The sequence below is a fragment of the Peromyscus eremicus genome, chromosome 3, assembly GCF_949786415.1.
Source record: "Peromyscus eremicus chromosome 3, PerEre_H2_v1, whole genome shotgun sequence".
NCBI lineage: Eukaryota > Metazoa > Chordata > Mammalia > Rodentia > Cricetidae > Peromyscus > Peromyscus eremicus.
In genome coordinates, this window is record NC_081418.1 from 77812394 (window position 1) to 77835922 (window position 23529).

Here is a 23529-nt window from a genome sequence, read left to right on the forward strand (position 1 = left end):
TAGCAAATTACCACAGACTTAGTCATTGATATAGATAAATAGATAGATAGATGGATGGATAGACAGACAGACAGACAGACAGACAGACAGACAGATAAATAGATAGATAGATAGATAGATAGATAGATAGATAGATAGATAGATAGATAGATAGATAAATGTTTCTCTGGCACATAGTCTAGAGCCTGGGCATCCCAAACTCAAAGGATGCATCTGAGTAGAGGCCTTCTTACTGAATCATAAATCAGAGGACAGGCAAGTAAGTGTGCCCCAGACAGAGAGAAAGGCTTCTGACCAATCTTAGCCTTTTTCATCTGGAAACCACTTTCATTAAGAACAATAGTCTATTCACAGCATCCATTAGGTTGTAGCTCAGCTTTGAGATGGAAGACAGAGACACAGGCCAACAAACGGAGTCACAGTGTAGTGGCAGGAAATGGCAGTCAACAGGAGGTCCTACACCTCACTGTCGTTTTGCCAGTGACTTGGAGAATACAGGCAACAACCCTGCTGGGACTCCCCAAAAGGAACAAAACTCTACTTATCTGTCAGTTTTTTGAATTTAACACTATGGCACTCATGTTGGTCTTCAGACATGCAGAACTACAAGATAAGGAATAATGTTTAAGTGATTTTTTTTTTTTTTTTTTAGGAGAACAGATAACTAACAAAGGCTTGGGTTTCCCTGAGCTTCCACGATATGCCCTGTGCCAAGGGCAGATCCTGCACACAGAGACAGTCTTTATACCTGGAGAACTGAAAATAGTCACTAGATTGTAGTTTATAAAACTTTATACAAACATAATTATTTATAATGTTTACAAAACACAATCCTCTGAGACTGTCAAGAGGTAAATTCACAAAGAGAATTCAGTGAATTTTACCACTGTATTCCAGATACTCCTTACCAAAATAAACATCCCACTTGATCTATCATTGGAGAATTCAAGTGGCACTGAAATACTCTCAGTTCTCGTCCAAATTCAAAGTGCTATTCCACTTTCCAGCATTTAAGATGTAGTACACTGGATAATGATCTTTTTAAAACGTGGATTCTTTGAAGTCTCTCATGAAGACTTATTTAAATTCCTCTTAAATTGTCAAAATCTACTTTTTGAAATAATTTACTATGTAGATCACACTAACAGCTTATAAAAAATCCGATGATATTGTGTCTCTGCAGCATATACTATGAACATAAAAAAATCAAATTTAAAACTGAATATGTGATTTTTATGTAGGAAGAGATCCTACTCAGGCAAACTATGTTTTCCTATCCTTGAAACAGACTGAATTATCAATTTGAATATATAACTAATCAAATTAGAAGAGAGTGATTGAAACTAGCTATACAACCAACTCCTAGTTAGTATTGAGCTGAACTTTCTCTATGTTCTGTTTATGTAGATGTAGTTTGGAGATAATATTACATTATTATAAATCAAAGATTTTAAATGCATGCCGGAAGGCAAGTTTATCCTATCCCAAATGTTCTTAACATACAGGTTGCTCAAATGTGAAACATCAAGATTGATCTATTTATTTATTTATTTATTTATTTATTTATTCATTTATTTATATCCCCAACAGATTTATTTTTAAAGGCATAGCCTACAGGAAGGAAAAAATTGGGTACAAAAATATAGACTAAAAATAAATACAAATGTAAGCTGTTTTACTAATTATTTTATAACCACAAACTTGTGCAGAAGATACTTTGTACAAAACATAACAGATTCAAAACGTGGTACTCTTTAGCAAGGCTGAAGATTCAGCCTCCATTACCTAGAGTTTACACTGCAGTCCTTGTTATTAGATGATATTACTGGGTGTTCGGTGCAGTCCAGGTTTTTAGCCAAATTTGAGAAGAATGGCCACCTGACCCAGGTAGAAGTAGATTAAGTATTTGGTTTCCTGTGTCCCATAACTTTCAAAGTGCCACCCCACAACGCAGGGCCAGGTGGGGTTGTACTTCTTGTCAAACTCTTTCATGATATGAGCCATGAGATTCTTTCCCATGTTATACTTCTCCAACACTGAGAAGCACATTCCTCCGAGTCATGTTGCATCTCTTCCACGTCCACTGCAGTTTTGATCACTGCCTTCCTGGGACATTGGTGAAGCAGGGGCCAATGCTGCAGAGAACCAGTTGCTACCGAAGCTGTAGGCATCTAAACAACCATTTTGAATTATTAGAAACTTCGAGTTTTTATACTTAGGCACTTGCTCTGTTACAAACAATTCCACATTTTGAAATTGTTGCTAGAATTTAATAAAAACTCTGATCCCCAACAAGAAAGAGTATTTTTACTGTGGCACAGGCCTCTCTCTGTAGTCCCTGACTCACCATCACCAGGGAGAGTTAGATGCAAGTTATTGGGCTCAACAAAAGGGACCAGGTAGTGGAGCCCAGCTTTAGTGTTTGCAAGCACCGATGATCACTGCAAATTACTGAAGTAGCCCAGGAAACTGACTGGTAATTCCTGGTCTTCAGTTAAACTGAGTTAAACCAAAACAAAAAATAGCCAAACTAACAAAATTGGATATTTACTTATTTTAAATAATCACGAATTTCTGAAAATTATTGTCTGAAATATAGCTATGTATACATAATAATATCTCAGTTTTCACAAGTTCCCAATTATCAATCAGAAAATGGAAGTGAGGTAAAGAAAAAACATAACCCTCCAGATCATGCAGTTTTTGTGCCTCCATGAGTTTTGTTCCTTTGATCTGTGCCTGTCCAGTTTATAAATGCCCATAATATCAAGCAGTATCTCATAAGATGAAGATAATGATATTCTTGGTTTTTTTAAAGACATAAGCATGTTTTCTTCAGTACTACAAAATGATATCTCTGACCCAATTGGGGTTTCATGTGAGGATTTCTTCCTGTACATCTAAACACACTTTCCTTATAGCTACTGAGAGCAATATGAGGCAATCAGGGCCACCTCACAATACCCTGCTGCCTGATTCACTCACACTAGCACTATGGTGAAAGCCCATAAGGCAATTAATTGCTAGTAGACATTGGGCTGGAAACAAGGCAAGGTAACACAATTCTGTCTCATTCAACTCCCCTAGGACCAGCAACTAAAAAGAAAGGAAAAGAAAGGCCAAACATTTTCTCATACTACAGAGAGCAGAAGACATGAATGGCCATTTCATTCACATACCACTTAGAGAAGTTGGCATTATTCCCATTTGACTAATAAGGACATAATAGTCTTAATATATGGAGATCTTACTAATATTCAACAGAGAAGGGGGTGGTGGAGATAAGATTAGTATCAAAAGGGTATTTAGTCCATGTGCTTTCTTATGTAAGGCTTCTTATATAAAATAGAATCAATAGTTCCTACAAATATACAGTAAGGACCTAATTGTGCATCACTGATTGGGGATTAAGAAGTGGGCATTAACTGTAGATGGAAAAGGGAAGTTTACCCTATAAACACCCAATACCAACGTCTACTGGATGTTGTCAGGGTCTATATGCTATAGGTACAGGAGGAAACTGTATTCCAGATTGTAAACACACCTGGGGAAATGTCCAGTTAGAAAGAACAACAGTGAGTCCAGTAAAACAGCTGTTTTCCAGCTGTAGGTGGCAACCCTTTGGAGGTAGTATATCAGATATCCTGCATATCAGATATTCACATTATGATTCATAACCATAGCAAAATTACAGTTATGAATTAGCAAAGAAATAATTGTGTGGCTAGGGGTCTCTACAGCATGAAGAACTGTATTAAAGTGTCACAGCACTAGGAAGATTGAGAATCACTGCAGGAGATCAATGGTATCTGATCACCATGGTTAAAAGTACCTGGTAAGTCTATAAACAATTCAGTGGTTATACAGGATTTCACTTGCCTGAAAGAATACATAAAGGATCATGGAGATTGGAGAACAGAATCATTTAGCTCCACGGGGCAGTACAATTTGTACTCTGTGTCTTTGTATTTTTGGCCAGTCTTGGAAGTTACCTCCTTATTTCTCCTCTGACTCTGGCTATCTTGTTATCTTCCATCATGAATGTGATTATTCTGTTTTGTTCTTCTGCAAGATTTCAGTTCCATAGCCATGTTGCCTCCAAAACCAGACCTTACCAGTAGTCTTTCATAATTCTCCAAGATACTAGAGCTAAACCAATTCTTAAGAATATTAAATCCCCAGATGCTCGTTTATGATGTTGCCATGTGGCAGAAAAGTATGGCTGTACCTTGGGAGATCCAGTATCTTTTCAATGTGAATAACGGCAAGGTTTGAACAGTCATTTTCTGGAAAAGGTTGGGGACAGTTAACCAGGATTACTGTTGAAGAAATAATGTCTGAATGTTATTATGGTCAGTAAATCATCTGAATAAAAGATGCATTTGATTAGCTATCTTTAACTGAAGTGAATTTTTGCTTGTTTCTGTACTAAATTTGAGCCAAGTCCTCCTATATAGGTGGGAGGAGATTTGAAGGTGAAATTTCAACAGTGCCTTTGTTTTGCTCCCCTGTTAAAAAACCCTCTACTCTCCATGGTAAGAAACATTTTGGACATTTGGTTACTGTGAATTTCAAAAGAATTTCCTATGACAGCACGGTAGTCCCCAAAGATGTTTTACCTACCATGGGAAGTGTCATTGTTCCTAAAGAAGGTAATAAAATCAGCAAGAAAATAATCAACCTTCTCTATAGGATATCGCTGTTTTAATTGACTGCAGACGCTTGAATTGATTTTTTTAATCTACAGACACAGGACAAGGTCAGCAACAGAGAAAGCTGATATTGCTTTATTTTCATAGAGAGATATTTAATGTTCAGAATATAAACATGAAGTGTGGTGCTTTGAAAAAAATGCTTTAAAACCAAAGACATTAATTGTATTTCTTTTTTTAATTTGTTTATTTAAAATGTTTTTTTATTCATTTTGCATACCAACCACAGTTCCCCCTCCTTCCCCTCCTCTTGATCCTCCGCCACCTCCCTCCAAGCCACCCTCATCCACTCCTCAGAGAGGGTAAGGCCTTCCATGGGGATTCCACTGTGATTTCTAAACATTGTTTAACAAAACTTATTTAGAAGACATTATGCTTTGGTTGGGGGGGGTAGGTACAGTAAGCTATAGAGTCTTTATCTAGAACCCATGAGGCCATAAATTCAACATATACTTATGTGTTCAACACAAAATAAATATATAACTTTTTAAATGAAATTAGAAGGAGGGAATGAAGAAGGGAAGATGGATTTGTAAGGAAAGATAAGAAGGAGTTGGGGTGAATATAATCAATATACCTGGTGTGCATGTATGAAATTCTTAAAGAGTCAATAAATATATTATACTGAAACATATTCTAATTTAAATTTCCATTTAATAACAGTATGCTGAAATAACACATATCTAATACTTTAAAATAATTTTCATTTTATTAAAATGTGAGTTATAACAAGTAAAAATATTAGCTATTTCTTAAAGCTAGTCATTTGAAAAGAAATTTATGGGTGTAGAGGAAGCCCTGAATGTGTGAAGTCTTGAGTGAGTATGTGTTGTTCACTTGAATTAGCTTTGTCAAGGATCAAGCGTCAGACCCATGTGACTGGCAAATGCTTTTCCAGGTGAGGTTCAGAGGGATGACAAACCCTTCCTCTGGTCTGAGTACAAAAGTTGACAGTGGGTACAGAAAATATCCATCATAACACTCCCCCCAAGATGTTTATGGCCTGAAGACTGCTCCCCTGCAGAGACTACACCAAGAGAGATTAGCTGAATCTGGCTCCTGGTTCAGCTGTAAGTAATAACTCAGCCTCCCTGTTCAACTATATTTATTGAACATACTGAGCTTGCAGGGTTGCTGTGGCTTCTTCATCACAGAGACCAGTCCACTTGATCCCGGGCTTCCTCTGTCTCTTTCTCTGTCCTTCATCCTTCCCCCGCTACCCCAGTCAGGAAAATCCCTGGAAACCATGCAAGGTCAAAGAAATGAGTTACTTTCTACTATTGTCCACAAAAAAGGATGAAATTCTATTGTTGTTGTTGATTTGGTATTAAAATATTTTCCAAATAGTTTTATTATTTCTTCTATTTTTGAGATTAAAATATATAGTTTCTCCTTTCTCTATCTTCCCTCCAAAACCTGCCATATACTCTTCTTTACTCTCTTTCAATTTCAGGGCCTTTTTTTTCATTAATTGTTGTTAAATACATATATGTATATACATAAACATTTCTAAATACATAAATACACCCTATTTAGTCTATATAATATGCCCTGTGTACATGTTTCCAGGGCTGAACACTTGGTCTTGGTAACCAGCTGTGCTCATCCCAGGGGAATTTCTCTTGCTCTCAGCAAACCTTAGTTGACTATAGTTCTATGAATAGGATTGAGGCCTCATGGTCTTCTTCCAGTCCACTTACTTTATTTTGTCTATTGTTGTTGCCTTTGTTTAATTCATATTTGGGCAGCCATGTTGGTGAGACTTTATGAGTAGAGCTTCAGACATTACTAGGAGACACAATCTCTCGGCCAACTCCTTGGTCCTTTGACTCTGATAACTTTCTACCCCCTTTTGCAATTATCCTTTAGCCTTAAGTGTGGGAGTTGTTTTGTAGATGTATCTATTGAGACTGAGCTTTTACCATTCTGAATTTTTATTGGTTGTAATAGTCTCTATTTGTTGCAAGGAGAAGTTTCTCAATGAGAGATAAGAACTATACTTAGCTGAGGGTATAACAACAAATATTTAGAATGTAATTAGCATTTATGCTGGTTCAGGAACGTGGTGGTTATAGGTTCTCCTTCAAAACTCAAGACTTTACTAGCTCAGGTTTTATGGCTAAGTTTCTTAGCACCAGGCTTGATTTCCTTCTTGTTCAACCTGCCGTAAGTCCAATTAGAGAGCTATTTGGTTACTGGCAAGGTTTACATGCCATTACTGCACCCTTTGTGTTATCATGGCTTTCCGGTTATTGTTGTGGCTCACAGGCTTTATAGTTGGGTAAGATTGTTGGGTGTTTCTCTCCTTTGGAAACTTGTATGACATCTTCTGGTATCCTGTAAGCTAGTCCTCAAACAGAAGGCTTTTAAGTCAGTGTGAGCTCAGAGGTCTCCTGGACCTATTTCTGAAGTATATGATGTCTTGAGCAATAAGAGCTTACCTTCTACCTTTTAGGGATAACCAACAGCAATGGAAATAGACTATGTTTCAGAGGCCTCTTGGACATCCCTGACTAGCAACTCAAAAGAGTGATGCTCATGCCTGGATTTGGGGTTTTTATTAGATGGTCTTTGACTCTTGGAGGAAGCCTTGTCAGTCCAGATGGAAAATTTTCATTTAAACTATATAAGTATAATTTTTCACATTAGATTTGGTAATAAAAAGTAAAGCATGGCTGGTATTCAGTCCATAACCTGTATACATACCTCACCATCAGATTTGCCATCCGGGATTTCTTTTGGAATTTTTCACAATCAAAATTTAGTGATACTCTTTCACCAATATATGAGTACAACCATTTTGGGGCTATTGATTAATAGAAGCTTTTGAAATCATAGGTTGACTAGAAAGGCCAATTTGCTTTCTTATATATTTTTCTCTTGGGTCTTAATGACTTGGATGCTGCTCATTTTCAGTTGCCTTTGGATGATCATATTATGACTATTGAACTCCAACCTCAGTGTGGCTTTCATGCATGTTTTGTGTAGCTGAGGTGGCACAACAGTTTCATTCTCTATTTCTATCATTGTTTGTTCTATAAAACAAAATATCTTAAGGAAGAGAAGAGGCTTCCACTATTTGTTAAGACAGCAAATTCTAGTGTGTTTATGTAGGCTTCTTTGTTTATAGCTTTAATAACAGAATCTAATATCAATTTCTTCATTTTATTAAACTACATCTTGATAATCATTATTAACACAATAGATTAAAGTGGTCCTTGGCTTTACAAAGAAGTTTACTTCAGTTCTTAAGGAAAAAATGATCCTTATCCAAGACTTACTCTACCTTCAACTGTTTGGCATTTGGCAGAAGGACAGACCTTTGACATTCTGCTGAACCGGCTGACAATGTCTGTCACTTTTGCTTTCAAACAGCAAATATCTGATGTTCTGTGGGTTTCAAATCACACTGACCCTGAATCTTAAAAATAACATTTATTTGCTTTCTGAGAATACCTCTTGTTTTAAAAGGTTTTCTTTTAAGTTTCTTAAAGTCATATATAAAGCTAAAGAGAAGCTTTTGCAGTAGATGGATCTTCGGAAGAGAGAACACTCATGACTTCACCAAATGACCCCATTTTCCAGCTTTGAAGCTATATCATCTTTTGATCTTTTTTTCCCTTTCTGTCAATTTTTAATTACAATTTTCATTGAGTAGGTTGGATCTTTGATACAGTTCTTTTTTATTTATAGAGACCATCATTTTTCATAAAGTAAATTTAATGAAATGAAAATGGCACGATAGCTTTTCAATGTCTCTGAAAAGTGACACTGATTAAGACACCAATCAAAATATTTTTTTAAATTATTTTAAAATCATTTATCTGGAAAATAATCTTAATTAATCTCAGCTTTATTAACTGTGAAAATGATCTGGTATCTAAGTAACAAAGACAGCTGACCACATAATTTTAGCAATGTCCAATGTAAAATTAGTTTGGAGGATAAAGGGGTACATTATTTATATTTTTTTATTCATGTACTTTATCCCATTGAGTCCAAATAGTGTTACCTATATGAGCATGCCTGTGGGGTCATTCACTGGGGCACAGGGAATCCACCAGTTGCCACACTCCTAAAAAAAGAAAAGAAAAAAAAAGTGTTTTTCTCTCTCCCAGAAGCCATCAACTGCCAGGAGCTCCTCAAATAGGGGTGAGTTTCTGGAGCCCCTCCCCCTCCATGTTAGCATTTTTTAATTAGCATGATCTTATGCAGGTCCTGTGTAGGCAATCATAGCTCCTATGAGCTCATTCATACAGCAGCCATATCGTGTCCAGAGGACATCATTCCACAGCTCTTCTCCCTTTCCTGCTTTTGCGTCTTCCTTGTGAATTTTCCTGAGTCCTGGGAAGTGGAATATACAGATGTCTCATCTACCCCTGAGCCATCACGGTTGTTTATTCTAAACAATGAACAGTAATGCACCTGTGCATTAATCACTACCCATTGCAATAAGAAGCCTCTCTGACCAAGGCTGGCAGCAGATTATATCTATGGATATAAACATAAATATTTAGAAGACAATTTGATAACATGGCTATTTAGGAAACAATTATATCAATGGGTTCTGCCTAGGACTTACAACATCCCAAACCATGAGTTTAGATCATATTTATTGTACCAGGCATGAATCTTATCCTGGGGAGCAGGTCTCAAATTCATTCCAGAGAGTGGTGAATATCATCATAAACAATCTTGTCATTAACTGCACCAGTAGGAACGTCTTCCCTGGGAGGTAGATATTGTAGCATGTAGGGTCTAGTGCTGGATAAGACCATTGATATGTTTAGTCGTCAGGCAACCTGCCTGGCAGCCTCTAGAACTATGAAAACTAGCCAACAGAGGTTTTCACTTCGAGCCTGATTGCTCTCTGCTTCACAAAGTGAGTGATGGTTTAAGTAGTAAATACGTTACCTTTATAGCAGGTGACAAAGAACAATAGGAGTAGCTTTTGTCATTTGGAGTGCCTCCAAGGCCTCTAGAACCAGTAACTGTGATGATGCCTGGCACTGAAATTGTCATTTCCTAGCTCATGACCTCTGGGAGCAGCACTGTTCACTAATGTAGAATACCTCATTACAATTTTTTTTTCTTAAAAATATTTTGTATTAGTCAGGGTTCTCTAGAGGAATTTAATTAATACAAGTATTATATATAATATACATTAGAATTTATTAGATTAGCTTACAGGCTATAATCCAGCGAGTCTTACAATGGCTCCCTAGCAATAGAAAGTCCAAGAGTTCAGTGGTTGTTCAGTCCACATTGCAGGACATCTCAGCTGGTCAGCAGTGTATTCTAGAATGCTGAAAAAGTAGGCTGTAATCCTAATGAAGGGATGGACTTGCTAGTGAGAGTTAAGGAAACCAAAGAGAAAGAGCTTCCTTCTTCTATGTCCTTTATATAGGCTACCATCAGGACATTTGCCCAGATTGAGGGTGGATCTTCCTACCTCAAAAGATCTGGGTTAAAAGTGAGTATTCCCACTTCAAATGATTTGATTTAAAAAAAAAATCTCACAGGTGTACCCAAATGCTTAGCTTTTAGTTAAATGAAGATGTAGTGAAGTTGACAACCAAGAACAGTCATCATATATTTTAATTAGTTTACAAACTACTGGGGTTTCATAATTCTTTTCAAATATCTTCAGTTTGGGTTAGTCTACTCTCTTTTCATTCTTTCCATAACCTCCTTGATCCCATCCTCATTGGGACATTTACCTCCCAGTATAATATATGTCCAGCTATATGTGACAGCTGGGTCACAGGGTAGGTCTATTTCTAATTTTCTGAGAATCCTCTGACTGATTTGTAAAGTGACTACACTAGTTTACAATCCCAGTAACAGTGTATAAGTGTTCACCTTTCCTTATATCCACACTATAATTTGTTGTCATTTTACCCTTGATTATGGAATTCTGACCATGGGAAGACGGGATCATAATGTACTTTTAATCTGCATTTACCTTATGATTGAGGATGTCTTAAAAGTGTTTTCTGTCTATTTTAGTCACTGTTTTATTGCTGTTAAGAGACACCATGACCAAGGCAACTCTTAAAAGAGGAAGCATTTGATTGAGAGCTTGCTTACAGTTTCAGATGCTTAGTCAATTATCATCATGACAGGGAGCATGGTAGCATTCATGACAGGCATGGTGCTGAAGAAGAGTTTTAGAACTACATTCTGATCTGCAGGAAGAGAGAAAGACAATGGCCTGGGCATGGGCTTTTGAAACCTCAAAGCCCACTGCCAGTAACACACTTTCTCCAACAAGGCCACAACATCTAATCCTTCTAATCCATTTAAGTAGTGCTAATTCCTGATGTCTAAGCATTCAAATATGTGCGCCTATGTGGGCCATTCTTATTTAAACCACCACATTCTACTCCTTGGCCCCCACAGGCTTATAGATATATCATAATGCAAAAATGTATTTAGTCCAACTTCAAAATCCCCTCTAGTCTTTCACAATCTCAAGAGTATTTAAAAGTCCAAAACCCAACATCTCTTCTGAGACTCAAGGCAATCTCTTAACTGTAACCTACTGTAAAATTAAAAAAAAAAATACTTACAAAATACAATAGCACACAATACACATTATCATTCCAAAAAGAAGGAAAGAGATCAGAGTGGGGAAACACTGGACCAAAGCAAGTCCAAATCCCAGCAGATAAACTATAAAGTCTGCATCTCTGTGTCTAATGTCAAAAGGTTCTTTTCAGACCTCCAGAGTTCTTCAGCTTTTTTGACTGTAACACCTCTCTCTCTCTCTCTCTCTCTCTCTCTCTCTCTCTCTCTGCCTAGTTCCACACCTGACCTGCAGCTTTCCTTGGCAAGTATCCTATGACTTTGACATCTTCATCATCTTGGGGTCTCCAACACAACCACAGCTACACCCAATGACCTTTCTAGGCCTCCATGTAAGGACACCCTTGAAAAAGGCCTGGCCTTGGCACCTTTCCTTAGCTGTGGAGGGGGATGCCACAACTTCTTTCTTGTGTCCTTGACTCTAAACCCAGAACCATGTTGCTGAAGCTCCCAACCTCTGCTGCTTGATGGGACTGGAACTTGGCCTCCTCGTTCAATTACGTTTGCATCAGCTGTCTGTTGTTGATGCTTTCGTTCATGGCTTAAGCTTTTTCTTTAACTGTTTTTCACAAGTTAGAAGCTTAGCTGGACAGGGTCTTGCTCTGAGGTCACTTCTCCCTTCATTCCATTTCCCATCAGGCTTTTCTCTAAGTGCCATATCTCCTTGAGCGCTAGATTAGCCCCATTATACTTCCTGGTGCTCCTCTTCTTCTCAAACTATACATTTTGCTTTTCTAGTTTTCAGCTTGTTCCCTTTCATTACAGATCTGCATTAAAATGATTACTAATAACCATAAGACACAAGCGTCACTAGACTGTCGTGAACTCTCCTCTGTGACTAACCTAAAACTCTTCCATTTATCCTCAGGCAGCTTTTTCCTGACAAGGGCAGAGGGCAGTCACACTCTTTGCCAAAATATCACAAGAATGGTGTCTAGTCCACTTACTAATGTTCTCCTCTTCTGAAACCCCTTGAGCTGGGCTACCTACCACAGTCCAAATTGCCTCCAGCACTGTCTTTCATGCTCTTACAAGGATGGCCCACTAAACCCCACTTAAAGTGTACAGCCACTTTTTCTAATCTAAAGTTCCCAAATCTTCCATCTCCCTCTGACAAGCACCATGGTCAGGCTTGTTGCAACAATATCCCTGTCCCTGATACCAACTTCATCCTAGTCACTATTCTATTGCTATGGAGAGACACTATGAAACCTCCAAGCTCACTTCTAGTTATACACTTCCTCCAAAAAGGCCACAAACCCTAATCCTTTTAATCCTTTCAAATAGTGGCATTTCCTGGTGACTAAGTTTCAAATATATGAGCCTGGGGGACCATTCTTCTTCAAACCACCACACTATCCATTTGTATCTCTTCCAAGAACTCTTCTTTCAGTGACACAGCCCATTGTTTAATTGCATTGTTTATTTTCTTAGTGTGTAGGGGTCTCTTCAGTTTTGTTTGTTTTTTGTTTGTTTTTTACTCTAGGCAGGTATCCTGGACACAGTGTCCCTAAGAGTTTCTCCTGGTCTGTGTTTTTAATAATGTATGGAAATTCATGCAAAGTTTCTTTTCTAGCCCTTTGTTTAGCATTCTGTAGAACTCTTATACCTAGATAGGCATCTCTTTCTTTAGGTTTGGAAATTCTTCTTCCATGATGTTATTGAAAATGTTTTCTATGCCTTTGATGTAGTGCTCTTCTCCTTTGATTCCAATAATCCAAATATTAAGTCTGTTCTTGGTATCCTAGAGCTGAGTCTTGCCCTGTAGCTGTCATTGCTGTTTTTTTTTTCATTGATCATTTTTTTAAATATGGTCTGATTCTTCTGCCTTGTCTTCCATAACTGATTTTCTATATAATCTATCCTATTGATGAGGATTTCCACTGAGGCTTTTATTTTCCTGAGCATTTTTTTCATTATCATATCAGTTTGGTTGGCTTTAGTAAGCCTATGTTTTTTAAAATTCTATTTTTGTATATTATATTGATGTCCTTATTTCATCTAGCTCTTTGTTTTTGTTTTCTTGGAGCATAGCCATGTCTTTGTTGAATTGTTTGAACATAGATAGTTATCTTTTTTTCTATTTTTCTGGAAGTCCCTCCACATCATTTTCATTGGAGGTCATGTATACAGGACCACCCACTGTGGATGAGACATATTATCTTGGTTTTTCATGGTGCTCTTTTGGGAATGGCATATTTAGAATACTTAGTTAGTTGAATCTTTCTCTATTTCTCCATTTTTTATTCTTTCTTTCCCTCCCACTTTTCTTTCCCCCTTCCTTGCCCCTCCTCAAATTCTTTCCTCTGTCCCCCCTTCTATCCTTTCTTCCCTCCAACCTTCCTTTTCTCCCTCCCTCCTTTCCTTTCTTCCTGTCTTCCTTTTTTTGATTCAGGTCACTTTTCTTCTTTCAATGTAAAGGTTTACAAAGCTCAAGAAAAGATTAAGTTTTAATAGGGTTGAGACTTGGTTTTCCTCTGTGGGGCAGGTGTAGGATGTTCCTGGCCAGTGTTGACTTGCCCTGATTAGTCATATCAGGTGAAGGACATACAGACTGGACTCCTGGTGCAAAATTCCCTGGAACTATTTCGGGTCTGTTACAGAGGCTGATAAGGGCCTGGTGTCTATATCCAGGTTTCCCAGTACATAAAAAGATCTAAGATGGTGTGGGGATCCATACTTTTGTATGGGTTGGGATCCTGGTATGGGGCATTTCCAAGAAGCATAGGCAGGCCTAAGCTGTGGAAGGCTCTGTTCCTTATTTGGTGCAGGTGACTTGGCTAATTTGACTCCTGGAACAAAATTCCTGGGAGATGTGACGAGATCTGCTACAGGAGGCTGAAAGCCCTGGTGTCTGGAACAAGGTTCCTGAGTCATGGAGGCTTGCCTAAGCAGGAGCCACATTTTACTTTCAATCATGATTCACATTCATATTTGTAAGAAAATATATCAAACCTGACAACAGTCATTAAATTGTTTAATGTTATTTGGTATTGTGAAAAAAGAAAAAAATGTCATCCACATTAAATATCACTTGGTATAAAATACGGCTTGTATGCCCCTTCCCACTCCACTCAAATCTTAACTCACGTCTTCCCACAACAATCTTAATTAAAATAACAACTCTATTCCTCTAGCTGACACACTTCTCAAGTGTAGGCAGGGCTACTCCAGGTATAGAATCCTTAATTATAAATGTTAAGCTGTTAAACATAAGTGATTCTATGTTTTGACTTTAAAATGATAATATTTAACAAATTTACAAAATATGGTTTATAATAATCACAAATTACACACAGAGTAACTTATAAATATTTAATTTTTCATCACTAAGAGTGTTTTTAAAACCTGTAAAAATAATATTAAAGGGTTAGGTATGTGCCTACATGGTAAAACACTTGCCTGGAGTGTACAAGGGCCTGGGATGAATCACCTCCAAAGGAAGATAGAGGGGTGGAAGGAGGGAGGGGGAGGAGAGGGGAGGAGGGGAGAGAGGGGATGCTGAGGGAAGACATCTTACAAATAACTGCAAATGTATTAATTAGACACCCTTGTCTTATCTGTATGTGGCTAGCTCATCGCTGTTATTAATGAGCTCTGCGTGAAGCCAGTCAGTGTTAGTGTACCATTTCTCTGTGTCAGACAACGTCTTCAACAGAAGAGACTTATTCTGTGAATTTCATCAATCCAAAGCTTATATTTTGTTTATCAAAAAATTTAGAAAAGTTTTAACTCTATACTCTTTTCTGGAATGTTGCAACCACAAAACTTCTGTCTTATACATCTATTCCCTGGGACCAATCAGTGTCTCCCCTTGCCTCCCTAAAATGTCTGTAGACTCTATTATATTCTAGCCCATATATTTTCATATATTTTATGTTTAAAGATCAATGATGAGTAAGTTATGTTCGCTTTTTGTTAGGAGTAGTGTCTAAAGAAAATAACCATGGTTTTGGAAGGGAGGAATGGTAATTTGTCTAGACAGGAGCTGAATAAGAAACATAATTTTCACTTCTTATCTCTTTAACAAAGCAAGGCAAACAAATGCTAACATTCTGTTATTTGAAACAAGTTCATAACTCACCTTAAAAAGCTGAAAAATAAAGTCATATTATTGGCCAAAATTCTTTGGGGAAAAATGTAGGCTCCTATAGTAAATACATTATATTCTAAAATATTTAATCAAGAACTTGAATGATAAGCACTTCATTTGATTGTTGAGAGCATGTATTATAAAGATGCAAATCAGCCTGTCTTTTTTATTTTTATCATTTTGTAATGAAATAGGTATGAAATGAAAGCAATAGGTCAGCATATCTTACAGCGGACTTAGAACACGTGCTAATGTGAATGAGGTTCTGGCCTCAGCACTCCATACCAAATGAGGGGAAGGAACTTTTCTGTTTATGTGAACACTTTCAGAGCTAACTATCATGGAAATTATACTGCAAGTGAGTTACATGTGTCTGTGAAGGCAAGCATGTGAAATGTGTGTATCGCCTACCCTGCTTCCTTAGCCAATGAAGACTTAGTCTGTAGGAGGTAGTAGACATTTTAAAACTTCAGAAGCATTATCCTAATGTTTATAACAAACAAAAGCAACCAGATCACACAAAACATCAACAACTGTGATTTTCAAATCACAGAATGGATTTACTTCAACATGTACTTGTTCTTCTCACAAAAGTAATTACTGCCCTATGACACATAAAGACACTCTTCTAATGTGTATGCCATCAAGTTACCTAGGAAGAAGACATTTAAGCTTATCAAGCCATCTGTTTAGGATGTTTTCAGACTCTGTAGTGTAGAACACTGGTAGCCCTCAGCATTGTAGCCTTCGGCTCTTGTTTTAAAGTCTAAAGGAAGCCATGGGATCATGCCCAAACAGGCCTTTGCTTTGGCTCTTTCTTTCATATTCCAACCTAAGCAAACTGTAAATTGTGCTATCAAATTTTGCTGTGAAATAATGCAAAATGTTTGAGTAAGCTATCAAGTATATGGTAGGTTAAAAATGTCTTCGTTCTTTGTAAAATGGCCCAGAGAAATACTGTCACATGTCTCCAGGTGACCCTATGATTTAAGGACTTTGACATTACCATTCAGCACTAATGGGCCCAGCCCTAGCGAGAGGAACACACCTAAGTCACAATGTGTAGTTTCGGATAAGAACATTTCTCAAAATGAAAGCTGACTAAAGGGCAGAATGCAATTCAGCAGTCATCTGGATGTTTCTCTCTTCACTTAATCTCAGAGGATTGTTGGAGCAAGCTTCTATATATTGTTTATTTAATAGCTTAGCAGAACTGATTTTTACTATTTAACCTCAAATGGCATCTAATAAGTAATGATATATTTCAAAGTGTAACTGATAAATCATAATGAAGAGAGACTATCTCTTGTGATGAAAGAAGGAAAACAAAACTTGATAATAAAATAAAATTATTAATGATTCCAAGTAATAAATTCAATTCTAGTAAATAGTAACATATTATCCCACATGGAATAGGTGTAATCAAAATAATTGATGCAAGGCTATGGTTTGCAATGCAGTTATTGAAGTATTAACAATGCTTTAGTGTGCTTCAAGAAGTTGTCTACAAAGAAGTTCTTTTAAAATGCAGGCTTAAAAGACAATATGTTTTCTACTGAAGGTTTTCTGTATTTCTCATCTTCTAGAGGGTGCTTGTCCTCAGCTACTTCTGGTGTACTCTCCTGTGTATGCTGGCAGACATCACTATACTTTCCAGATTCCTGATCAGCACCCAGTAGAGTTCTCTTAGGATAGGAATGACGTCAGCCTTTTTTATCCAAACCTCTCCAGAAACACTGTTTCTGGTACACTTCAGAAACACTAAAGGGTCAAATGATTTTCTTAAATTCATTGAGTAGAAGTACATCCGTGCCAGGTCATTGCTGTCCATCTCTGACTGAGCTCTTTATAAAAGGATGGGTACCAGCATCATCTACAGTCCTCAGCATGGCATCACTCAGGCACTTCTTCGCAGTCCATTCACAGCCCTCATGCCAGACCTTCTCACTCTGCAGTGGGCCCAGCAGAGTGATTTACAAATGGTTCAAGTGATTTAAGTGGTTCCTATACATGTTCAAATGAGACTTGATAGTGTAAAGAACTCCCAATACATTGCACACAGTTTTACTGGAATTTTGAGAGTGTGCTCACAGTTTACAACAGAAAATGCTATTTTAGACTAGATTTTGAATCATTTTAATGTCTTGAGAATTTTGTTCTTAAGATCCTCGTTTAATGTTAGGAACCATTGTCTTTTCGTGTAATAAATTGTGTATTTTGTGTGGGAAGACTGACTCAGTTTAAATTACTGGAAGAGATCTTGAGATAAGTATTTTAGTAGAGATGGCTCATTTCAGAGGAACTTCCAGAAAGCACAGTGGGAAACGGTAAGGACAAAAACTGGTCAAGGGTGTCTTACCAAGATTTGGGTATGAATGTGGACAGATGGGGTTCCACCTGAGGAACTGCCTGTGTAATATACCTCAGAGATAGTACCCAGAAATGGTTGTGATCCATTGCGTGGAAGTCAGTACTATAGCCAGCCTGTGACAAAAGAAAAAGCTTCAAACCACAGGCAACCAGAAAGGAAGCCAGAACCTGAAGAAGAAAGCTGCACCCTGCCTTGAATCAGCTGGGAGTGGGTGAGTTTGTAGGGTGAGGGGAGACGCTGTGTGTTGATTGGATATTGAGAAGGAGGATGCTAGGGTTTTTCTTCATACCTATTTATGTTCACGTCACCTCTATAGAGGTTACATGTTTCTTTTCCAGTGTGGAGGTGAAGAAGGGTGACCATCGTGGTCTGTCTGGCAGACATTAAGCTTATGACATCAGCAGCTGTAGATCAGAAGAGCTGCTTGCTTCTGCATCTGTCCATTCTTGGAAACTAAACTGCCCCTGGGGTGACTTCTGAGATTTCCTGAATGAAAATTGAAGTATGTTTTCATTGAAGGAGTGGATGTCCAGATATGCACAGGCTTTAGAGACTTCAGAATCACCCTAATGGAAGGAAGAGGATGGAGGCATTTCTTTGCATCCCCATTTGTTGAGCTTTGCCTTCAGCGATTCCCAATGTTGCTTCATTTCTAGGACATGTTTAAGTTTTACTGCAGCACTTAGTATATGATATGGACCCATCACACCCTAGCAATTTTGCTCTGAATGAGGATTGCTTTGTTCACTTCTGATTTGAGAAAGGCAGAAATCTGAAGGCTGGGAGCCAACTGCACCTGTTGAGCTTGGTCCAATTTTGTACCTTTATAATGAGCAAAGGTACTTGCGACCCTATTAGGAAGATAGGCTAATAAAGCTGGATGAAGCTTGAATGTTAATGCCTTAGAGAATGGGAGAGGAATAAAACTGAGTATGCATAGAAAAGAATTTGTGGTCAGAATTAAGGGTCTAGTAGAAGTTAGAAATCATTTATTTCTAGTGACACATAAAACAGGCAGTGTGCATTCTACTTTTAAGAAAGAGAGAACAGTGACTTCTAAGATACATTAATGACATTTAAGGCAACACTGATCATTTTACAGGGAGATTGGATTTATAAAGATGTACAGACTTGGCATATTATGTAAAATCTTTAAGAACAAACAAACATAAAATTACCAACAGCACAGGATCACTACCATGTTTCAGCTGATTTTGTATGAGTGGGTTGCTTTGTCAAATATTGAAATTCTTTTCTGCATATAGTAGCATTTCAGTTGAGCAAAATGTAGCAGTTGGTGCCTCAGATCCAAGAGACATTTTAATATTAAACACATTTCTAATACCATATGGTAGTTTGAATGTAATTGGCCCCCATAATCTCATAGGGAGTGGCATTATTAGGAGGTGTGGTTTGTTGGAGAGGGTATGACCTTGAGGAAGGGAATGTGTCCCTGTGGGGGATGGGCTTTGAGGTTTCCTATATCAGGACATAACCCAGTCGACTTCCTGTTGCCTGCAAGATATAGGACTCAGCTACTATTCTAGCACCATGTCTGCCTGCATGCCACCATGTTCCCTGCCATGATGATAATGGACTGATCCTCCAAAACTGTAAGCAACCCACCCCAATTAAAAGTTTTACATTATGAGTTGCCATGGTCATCATCTCTATTGACAGCAATAGAAACCCTAAGACACACCATAAAGTGATTTGTCAATGGTAAGAGAAAGTAGTTCAAAGCTACCATCCGGAAATAGCACAGAGCAGAAAGTCTGTTGCTTGCAACTCTAGACATTATCCATTGCTGACAAGTCCAACATCATCACAACTGTTTCTTACTGTCAACTACAAGATTGCTTTCTATAGCAAAAATGACTCCAGAAATTTAGAAATGCAGGAAAGTGTGCATTTGGTTACTGAATCAAAGGCTTTAAGGGTCATACTTCAAGTAAACATAAACATTTTGAGGATGACAGACACCACAAATAGTTTAGGTGATGACCATGGAAGTTCACATTTTGTATTTATGTTCTTTTTCCTTTGGACAATTTGTAACCAATGAGAATTATGTTGACATACTTTAATTCTAAAATCAGTAATATATTTGATACTCTTGAAACTTCTAGAACCCAAAGTCTCAATATAATATAGGGTAAGCTAAAAGATAACAGAAATGTTGAATGACATATCCCTCATAATGAATAATAGTAAGCAATTGCCTTCACCAATGATGAGTTGTGAGTCGTGCAGGATAAAGCCAAGCTACACACCAAGTTATTATACAAGCAGTAAACCCATTAACTGCCCAAATCAGACACTTGATTTTTAATTGTCATTTTGCTCTTTTGGCATAATCCCTGGGAATCATTGTCCAATTTGTTCTCTACTAGCATTTGAGTCTTCCTTGTGTGGTTGTTCTGTGGTGGTGAAATTGCAGATAAGGATCAGGTAAAGAAATACATACAAATAGACACAGTATACAACAAACATGCATGAGTACTTACAATGAATAGATGCGTTTGAAGCTTTTAATCTGTTGATTGATGTAGCACATTGTCCACATCCTGAAAGGAACATGAAGACTGAGAATTACTAAAGAAGAGTTTTTTCTTACACCAGATCAGCACAAAATAGGCATGTGTTGAAACAGTAGCATCATGTTTTAACTGCCCAAATTCCTTAATGGTTTATTCCTTACCTCTCTGGGATGTAAAGAGTTCATAAGTAAACAGGGATGGATATAAATAATGAGAACTGCTATGTCCCACAGACTGTTCTACAATTGTCAGTTTAACTACAGTTCTCATTTTTTAAAACTGCATAGTAGTTTCTGCAACTTTGAGAACGAAAGCTAGGAGAACATTTTCACATAAAACAGCTTTGAAATCACTGCCATCTACTTATGTCTGATCTTAGGATTTCAGAGAGTTACTCGATGTTTTATTCCTTCAGTTTCTTTTTATTTTATTATTATTTTTTATTTGGCAAGTGTTTGCCTCCAAATATGTATGTATACAATGTAAGTATAGCACCCACAGAGGCCAGATGAGGGCTTCAGGTATCCAAGAACTGGAAGTAAAAATAGTGAACTGCTATGTTGGTTCTGGGAACCATATCAGAGTCATATGCAAAAGTAGCAAGTGCTCTTAATAGTTGTGCCATCTCTAGCCCATATGTGTGTATGTATTTATATGTATATGTTTATGTAAACTGCACATCCTAGGGCTTAAATGATAAAGATGCTATGGGAATTCAGCAGCATATTTATACATAGATAACTTTGTTCCTTGTACTCATCTAATTTTTGGGGGGAGACAAAGTTTACACATACATACACACAGAGAGAAGCATGTGTGTATGTTATATAATTCAGTACTAAGAGTATCCATATATATAGTTATCTAGTGCCCAGCACATCGTAAATGCTTAATGAATAATAAATTATATTACTTTGATTGCTGATGCACTACAAAAAGTGTTTATTAAATTACATTTAGTAAATTCTGTATTGACCTTGACACCAGATTTCTAGAAATCTTGCTATTCACTACTCATTAGTGAAGAGGATACACCAGGGATGGAAATGGTGTTCTTACTCTTGGGAAGCTTACAGAAGGGAATGAAACAGTAGATAAGATGCAACATGTCCTCTCAAATGCTTGCATAAGTACACTTGCACAATAGATAGGAGGAAGAAAAGCAGTTACCATTTGAAAAATAGTTTTCCAAGGTAAGATAGAGGAGAAATCAAAAGGACCAACCCAAAGATGTGAAAGTTCACTGCGTGAAGGGCCATGTGTGGCTCTGGCTATTATCAACACACTTGTATTTGAGAACCTCTTTTATATTCTCTCTCCCTTTCTTTTCTTCCATTTCCCCTTCTCCTCTTCTTTCTTTGCTTCAACATAGAGAAAAAAGCTTTATAAATCTTACCAATTAAGTGGCAATATGCCCCCGAACTGTCATTTTAAATCTTGATCAAACGCCCACTAAAGGCTCACTCATTTACGTTGTCAATCACACTTAGGAACTAATTTATCCTACCAATTATCATTTAGCTACTAAAAGTAAATAAAGGCTTTAATGGTATTTCCTAGTTGTTCTAAAAGTCAGCATGTTAGAATGTAGTGGAGAAATGGATGAGGTGCTCTACAACTTTTAGAGACAGGTTTAGGGTCTGTGGAGGCTCTGTTGGTAAAGTGCCGCATGTACAAACATGAGGCCCTGACTTTGGATGGCCAGCACCCATGTAAAAAGCCAGATGTGGCAGATGTGGTACTGTATACTTATAATCCCATAGCTAGGGGGTGGAGACAGGAGGATCCCTCGAGTTTACTTAGCCAGGTAGCCTGGCTGAACCGATGAGGTCCACATACAGCTAGAGACCCTGCTTCAAAAAAATAAGAGGAAAGCTGAGCATGGTGGTGTATGCCTTCAATCCCAGGTCTAGGAGGTAGAGGCAGAAGGATCTCTGTCATTACAAGGCCAGCCTGGTCTCTATAGAGAGCGAGTTTCAGGACAGCCATGACTATGTAGAGAACCCCCTCCCCACCCACACACACAAAGAACCTAGAGAGATACCTCAGCAGTTAATAGCACTGGCTATTTTTCATAGGATCTGGGTTTAATTCTGTAGTAGTTCTCAACTATCTGTAACTCTATGTCCAGGCCATCCAACAACCTTCTCTGGCCTACCAGATTCCACACATGCACCTGGTACACAGACATCCATGCAGAAAAATATTCTTAATTTTATTTTATTTTATGGTAATATATCTTATAATATTATATATATATATAGTGAAGAGTGAAGAAGAATCCAAAATTAATTTCTCCTCCCCGCCTACACACACAGAATCTTGGCAGAATACATCTTTGCTTGACACAGCAAAGACAAGGATCCTACAATGTCAACATAAACTTCAAAAGAATTAAAAACAGAGGCAGGTGTGATGGCAGTCATCTACATCCCAGCACTTGAGGGCTGGCAAAAAAGATCAGGTCAAGGCCAGCCTTGGCTATGTAGTGAATTCAAGGCCGAACAGACAAAAGCAAAATGTATTTAAAAGAGAAGGAGGAACAACAATTGAGTAATCCATTGACCTAATGATAATTGTCAAACCTTTATATTTTCATGAAAAATATTGAAATTTTGAGTTTACTTTTAACCACTGTTCAGTCTTCATTGAACTGTACAAGATGCAGGAAGATGGTCTATGCCATTGATGAAGGCAGAGTGCCCTTCCTTGCATCAGCACCCATCTTTACACATTGAGAAACAGTGGGTATTACAGTGCTGGCCAACTGTCAGCAGGGCATGATTCCATCTCCCAGAGGATGTGGGCAGACCCAAGTGCACAGCAGAAACAATAAATCTAGCAAATCCATTTATGAAATAACTTTGGCAGTAATGGCAAGAGGATTTGGATGGAAGTATTTGTGGTCTTCCAGCTGGAAGATCAGAACACAGCTTCCAAAGCAAAAGGCTGAGTGGGATGGCAGATAGTTGCTACTTGGAGGAGAACAGCAAAGAGCCAGGGCTCCATGCTGAGCACAGGAGAACCAGACAAGGCTCTGGAACAGCCCCTGCTGCCCAGTGTCAATGTGAGGATTTCTGGTGCCATCTGCTGGATTGAGTGGGGACTTCAAATCCCATGTGCACTAGCACGTAAATTGCCTCCCTGAAGCTTCTGGGTTAGGGGGCAGGCCATGGCAAAAAACAAAAAGCAGGCTGGAAAAATGGCACTCAAAAGCACCTTAAT

At 37.9% G+C, this 23529-nt stretch overlaps 1 protein-coding gene and 1 pseudogene across 1 annotated transcript in view; one reads left to right on the forward strand and one right to left on the reverse strand.

Moving 5' to 3' along the window:
* The window catches only part of Grid2 (glutamate ionotropic receptor delta type subunit 2), a 664169-nt gene that overhangs the window by 105451 nt on the left and 535189 nt on the right, over positions 1-23529 (forward strand). The window lies entirely within an intron of this gene.
* Positions 1852-2171, reverse strand: LOC131905561 (dynein light chain 1, cytoplasmic-like; annotated as a pseudogene).